The sequence below is a fragment of the Aotus nancymaae genome, unplaced genomic scaffold (genome assembly GCF_030222135.1).
Source record: "Aotus nancymaae isolate 86718 unplaced genomic scaffold, 86718_ANA_hifiasm-v0.15.2.pri h1tg000338l, whole genome shotgun sequence".
In the NCBI taxonomy this organism is placed as follows: domain Eukaryota; kingdom Metazoa; phylum Chordata; class Mammalia; order Primates; family Aotidae; genus Aotus; species Aotus nancymaae.
Window position 1 is genome coordinate 319,082 of NW_026988753.1, and position 7,248 is coordinate 326,329.

Sequence of the window (7,248 nt, forward strand, 5' to 3'; positions counted from 1 at the left end):
GACCCCCACCTCTCACTATATTTAAAAAAAACTAAGACAGATTAGAGATTTAAATGGAGGACCTCAAACTATAAAAATCCTAGGATAAAACCTAGGAAATACTCTTCTCAATATTGGCTTTGGAAAATAATTTATGGCCAAGTTTTGAACAGCAATTATAACAAAAAATTGACGATTGGTACCTAATTAAACTAAAGAGTTTCTGCACAGTAAAATAAATTATCAATAAAGAGATAACTCATAGAATGGGAGAAAATATTAGGAAATTACATTTCCAACAAAGGTCTAATGTCCAGAATCTGTAAGGAAATGTAAAAATTTTAAAAGCAAAAATCAAATAAGTCCATCTGTAAAAATGGGCAAAGGGGCTGGGCACCATGGTTCACACCTGTAATTTCAGCATTTTGGGAGGCCAAGGTGGGAAGATCACTTGAGGCCAGGAGTTTAAGACCAGCCTGGCCAATATGTTGAAACTCCATCTCTACTAAAAATACAAAAATTAGTCGGCGGGCATGTTGCATGCCTGTAATCCCAGCTACTCAGGAGGCTGAGGCATGAGAATTGCTTGAACCTGGGAGGTGGAGGTTGAAGTGAGCCAAGATTGTGCCACTGCATTCCCACCTGGGTGACAGACTGAGACCCTTTCTCAAAAAAATTTAAAAAGGTGGGGGGAGTAAAGGACAGGAAAAGACACTTCTCAACAGAAGATGTCAAAGCAGCTGACAAACATGAAAAAATGCTCAACATCACTATTCATCAGAGAAATGCAAATCAAAACCACAACAAGATAACATCTCACACCAGTCAGAATTCTGATTATTAAAAAAGTCAAAAAATGGAGCTGCGAGAACCAGGCGTGCAGGAGCAGGATGGCGGCGGCGGCGGCTGCGGGCGAGGCGCGTCGGGTGCTGGTGTAGGGCGGCAGGGGGGCGCTAGGCTCTCCATGCGTGCAGGCGTTCCGGACCCGCAACTGGTGGGGTGCCAGCATTGATGTGGTGGAGAATGAAGAGGCCAGCGACAGTATTGTTGTTAAAATGACTGACTCCTTCACTAAGCAGGCTGACCAGGTGACTGCTGAGGTTGCAAAGCTCTTGGGTGAAGAGAAGGTGGACATGATTCTTTGCGTTGCTGGAGGATGGGCCGGGGGCAATGCCAAATCCAAGTCTCTCTTTAAGAACTGTGACCTGATGTGGAAGCAGAGCATGTGGACGTCCACCATCTCTAGCCACCTGACTACCAAGCATCTCAAGGAAGGCGGCCTCCTGACCTTGGCTGGCACAAAGGCTGCCCTGGATGGGACTCCTGGTATGATCGGGTACGGCATGGCCAAGGGTGCCGTTCACCAGCTCTGCCAGAGCCTGGCCGGGAAGAACAGCGGCATGCCGTCCGGGTCAGCCGCCATCGCTGTGCTCCCGCTTACCCTGGATACCCCAATGAACAGGAAATCAATGCCTGAGGCTGACTTCAGTTCCTGGACACCCTTAGAATTCCTAGTTGAAACCTTCCATGACTGGATCACAGGGAAAAACCAACCGAGCTCAGGAAGCCTAATCCAGGTGGTAAACACGGAAGGAAGGACAGCTCACCCCGGTATTTTTAGGCCTCATCTCAGTGCTCCTGTGAGGGGCTTGCCAAAAACGTCACTAACCTATCTCAGCGTGGCCTTGTCTAGCCCTGCGTTTTCTGTAACCCCAGTTCGTAGTATGAGATAATGAGTCCTATTTTTCTGTCACCTAATGTGCATTTGCTCTTCTAGGACAGTGTAATACATTTATGTGAAGTAAAAGCATGCGAGACTGGCAGCCTGCAAATAGCATCTGTCAATCTGTGTTAACTGCTAGGGAGGTCTCTGCATTGCCCCTGCTATATCGGTGTCATGTTGGATTGCTTTTGAGACTGTTATCTGTCCTTGACAGTGGCTGTCATCTTGACTACTTTGTTGATTTGTTGGTATTGGAGACATTTTGAAGGCTGAATTATTTTTGAATGTCATGTTTATGTCACAGACGTAGTTTTTGCAGCCTTGAATTAAACTGCTTTAAAACTCCTTTTGTGGTATAAGCAAAACGCCGTGGACTCTGTCCTGGTATCCTTCTCCTGTGTGGTTGCCCTGTGTTCTCTGGCCTAAGGTTAAGTGTGCAAGATAACTATTTGTGAATATTCAGAATGTTGATCCTAATAAATGTACTTCGTTTTAAAAAAAAAGTCAAAAAATAACAGATGCTGTCAAGGCTTCAGAGAAAAGGGAATGCTTATACACTGTTGGTAGGAATGCAAACTGGTTCAGCCACTGTATAAGGCAATTGGGAGATTTCTCAAAGAAGTGAAAAAGAACCACTTCTTTGAGTATACACTACCCAGTAGTATATACTCAGTAGTATATACTCAAAAAGTGCTTCTTTTTCACTTCTTTGAGAAATCTCCCAATTGCCTTATACAGTGACTGAACCAGTAGTATATATTCAAAGTATATAACCAGTAGTATATACTCAAGGAAAAATAATTCATCCTTTCAAAAAAACTAATGCACTCACATGCTCATTCCTGCACTACTCACAATAGCAAAGACATGAAATCAACCTAGGTGGCCACGAACAGTGGATGGATAAAGAAAATGTGGTGCATATATACTATAAAATACTGCACAGCCATAAAAATAAAATTATGCCCTTCACAGCAGTATAGATGGAGCTGGAGGCCATTATCCTAAACCAATTAACGCAAGTACAGAAAACCAAATACTGCATGTTCTCACTTATAAGCAGGAGCTAAACACTGTATATACATAGACATAAAGATGAAAATAATAGAAAGTGAGGACTTCTAGATGGGAGAAAAGGAGGAGGAAATGGGCTGAAAAACCACCTATTGGGTACTACGCTAACCACCTGGGTGAGGGGATTATTTGTACCCCATGCCTCAGTGTCAAGCATTATACTCATGTAATAAACCTGCACATGTGCCATTTAATCTATAATAAAAATTGAAATTGTTTTAAAAAGGAATTAGAAACAGATGAGCAAACTAAAACTAAAACAAGTAGGAGGAAAATGCTAAATGTTAGAAAGGAAATAAATAAAGTAGAGATTAGAAAAATGCTAGAGAAAATTAAAGAAACCAAAAGTTTTGTCTTTAAAAACCTCAACAGAAACTGAATTCTTTAGCTAGACTCACCAAGGAAAAACCAAAGACTCAAATCACTAAAATTAAGAATGGATGAGGGGATACTATGAGCAATCATATACCAAGATATTAGACAACCTAGATGAAGTAGACAAATTTCTAGATAAAGAAATGATCAGGCCAGCAGCGGTGGCTCACGCTTGTAATCCCAGCACTTTGGGAGGCCAAGGTGGATGGATCATGAGGTCAGGAGTTCGAGACCAACCCGGCCAACATGGTGAAACCCTTTCTCTACTAAAGATACAAAAAATTAGCCTGGTGTGGTGGCGCGCCCCTGTAATCCCAGCTACTCGGGAGGCTGAGGCAGGAGAATCACTTAAAGCCGGGAGGCGGAGGTTGCAGTGAGCTGAGATCATGTCATTGGCCTCCAGACTGGGCAACAGGGCAAGACTCCATCTCAAAAAAAAAAAAGAAATGATCAAAATAGATTCAAGAAGAAACAGAAACTCTCAGTTGGTTTATAATGAGAAAAGATTGAGTTAATAATTAGAAAACTTCTCCAAAAGAAAAGCTTGGACCAAACTTCCTTGATAAATTCTGCCAAATATTTAAAGAAGATGTAACACCAATTATTCACAATCTCATACAAAAAACATAACCAGAAAGATCATTTCCTGATTCCTTCTATGTAGGCCAGTATTATCCTGATATCAAAGGCAGACAAAGATACCACTTGAGAACTGCAGACCAATATCTCTTGTGAATACAGATGCAAAATCCTACAAAAATACTAGCTACTAGCTAACTGAATCCAAGAGGACAGAAAAGGGATTACACATCAAAACCAAGTGGGATTTATCTTAGGAATGCAGTGTTCGTTCATTGTATGAATAAATCAATATGATATACCATATTAATAGAATAAAGGAAAAACATATAATCATGTCAATAGACATAGAAAAGGCATCTGGCAAAATAAAAAAAAAACCCTTCATAGTAAAAACATTCAACAAACTAGGAATAGAAGGGAACTTCCTCAACCTGTTAAAGGGCATCTGCAAATAACTCACTCCTAACATTATGCTTAATGACTTCACACTTTCCCCTTTAAGATTAGGAACAAGACAAGAACATCCATTCTTGCCACTTCTATTCAACATAGTTCTGGAGGTTCAAATAAAGTCAATTATCACAGAAAAAAATGGCATGAGATTAGAAAGAAAAAAGAAAAGCCATCTGTATTTGAAGATGACATAGTATTCTATATAGAAAATCCTAAGGCACACACATACACACATGTAAATTACTAGAGCTGATAAACAAGTTCAGCAAGCTTGTACAATCTGTGATTGATATAGAAAAATCAGTTGTATTTCTATACACTAGCAATAAACAACCTAGAAATGAAATCATGAAAATAAAATCATTTACAATGGCATTAGAAAGAATAAAATATATAGAAATACATTTAATTACAGATTTGCCAAACTGCAAAGAAGTAAAAACTATGAAGATTGTTGAAAGAAATGAAAGAAGACTTAAATAAATGGGAATATATCCCATGTTCCTAGATTGGAAGTCTTAATATTGTTAAGATGCCAGTACTCCCCAATTCCAACTACAGATTCAAGGAAATCCTTACCAAGATTCAAGCTGCCTTTTATTTTTTCAGAGATTGGCAAGCTAATCCTAAAGTTCATAGGACCCATAAATAGATAAAACAATTTTATGAAAGAAAAACAGGCTAGGCATGGTGGCTCACGCCTGTAATCTCAACAATTTTGGAGGCCTAGGTGGGCAGATCAGGAGGTAAGAAGATCAAGACCATCCTGGCTAACACAGTGAAACGCTGTCTCTACTAAAAATACAAAAAATTAGCTGGGCATGGTGGCACGTGCCTGTATTACCAGCTACTTGGGAGGCTGAGACAGGAGAATTGAATGAACCCAGGAGGTGGATGTTGACGTAAGCAAAGATTGTGCCACTGCACTCCAGCCTGGGTGACAGAGCAAGAGTTCATCTCAAAAAAAAAAAAAAAAAGAAAGAAAGAAAGAGAGAAAGAAAAAGAAAGAAAACCAAGGTTGGAGGACTCACACTTCAAAATTTACCATAAGGACACAACAATAAGACAGTGTGGTGGTGGCATATGCAGAGACATATGGATCAATGAAATAGAATTAAGAGTCCAGAAATAAACTCTTACATTTATGGTTAATTAATTTTTGGCAAAGGACCCCAGACAATTTAATGGAAGAAAGTCTCTGCAACAAATGGTGCTAGGCCAACTGGATATCCATATGCAAAAGAATAAAACGGTATCCCCTGCCTCACATCACATACAAAAATTAGCTAAAAAATGATCATAGACCCTAATTTAAGAGCTAAAATTATAATACTCTTAGAAGAAAGCAAAGAAATAATTTTGTGTGTGTGTGTGTGATGTTGGGTTAGGCAATAGTTTTAGACACAACATGAAAAACACAAATGACAACAGTAGATAAACTGGACTTTGTCAAAATTTAAAATTTTGTACTGCAAATGATACCATCAAGAAAGTGAAAAGCATTCCAAAGAATGGGAGACATGTTTTTGAATAATATACTGAATAAGGGAATGCTGTTCAGAATATATACAGAACACGTCGAAACCAATAATAAAGTAACAAAAATAAACCAATTTAAACATGAGCATAGGATCTGAATAGAAATTTTTCCAAAAAAGATATTCAAATGGCTAAAAGTCACTTAAAAAGTGCTCATCATTATTGGTCATTAAAGAAATGCAAATCAAAACCACAGTGAGATGCTACTTTACACTCATTAGGATGTCTATAATTAAAAGTCAGAAAACAATAATTATTGACGAGGACGTGGAAATATTGAAACCCTAATATGATCCTAGTGGAAATGTAATACGGTGCATCCAATTTGGAAAATAGTTGAGGGGTTACTCAAAGGTTAAACAGAGAGTTATCATATGACCCAGCTGTTCTACTTCTAGGTATTTATCCAAGAGAACTGAAAAAAGTATGTCCACACAAAAACTTGTACACAATTTTATAACAGCATTATTTGTGAAAGTAAAAAAGTACGGCCGGTCATGGTCACTCATGCCTGTAATCCCAGCACTTTTGGAGGCTGAGAGGGGTGGATCAAGGGGTCAGGGGATCAAGACCATCCGGGCAACATGGTGAAACCCTGTCTCTACTAAAATTACAAAAATTAGCTGAGTGTGGTGGCACGTGCCTGTAATCCCAGCTACTTGGGAGGCTGAGGCAGGAGAATTGCCTGAACCCAGGAGGCGGAGGTTGCGGTGAGCCGAGATCGCGCCATTGCACTCCAGCCTGGGTAACAAGAGCGAAACTCCGTCTAAGAAAAAAAAAAAAAAATGTTGTAAATCCACATAATGGATTTTATTCTGCAAACCAAAAAATGAAGTATTGACATATGCTACAACCTTAAAAATATCATGTTAAGTCTGCTGGGCATGGTGGCTCATGCCTGTAATTGCAGCACTTTGGCAGGCCGAGGCAGGCAGATCACAAGGTCAGGAGCTTGAGACCAGCCTGGCCAATATGGGAAACCTTGTCTCTACTAAAAATACAAAAATTAGTCGGGTGTGGTGGTGGGTGCCTGTAGTCCCAGCTACTCGGGAGCCTGAGGCAGGAGAATCACTTGAACCCAGTTGAACCAGACTGGGTGACAGAGAGAGGCTCCGTCTTAAAAAAAAAAAAAACATGTTAAGTCAAAGAAGCTAGATACAAAAAGCCACATATTTTATGACTCCATTTATGTGGACAATCTCAAATAGGCAAATCCATAGAGACAGAAAGTAAATTAATGGTTGCCAGAGCTGAGGTGGGAGTACAAGAACAAGGGCAATGGGAGGTAACTGCTAATGGGCACAGGGTTTTTTAGGGGAGACGAAAATGTTCAGGAATTAGTGGTGAAGGTTGTATGACTTTCTGAATATACAAAAACCTGTTGAATTATATACTAAAAAGAATGAATTATATGGTTTGTGAATTTTATCTCAATAAAAAAAGAGACTGACCAACATTGAGACATACCCTAGAAAAGTAACTAGACTTAAAATCTTAAAAACCTACAATAATTCAGAAGTAAA

At 39.5% G+C, this 7,248-nt stretch overlaps 1 pseudogene; it reads left to right on the top strand.

The window, feature by feature from the left end:
- Positions 1–869: 869 nt before the first annotated feature.
- Positions 870–1,712, top strand: LOC135273170 (dihydropteridine reductase-like; annotated as a pseudogene).
- The last annotated feature ends 5,536 nt before the right edge of the window (positions 1,713–7,248 follow it).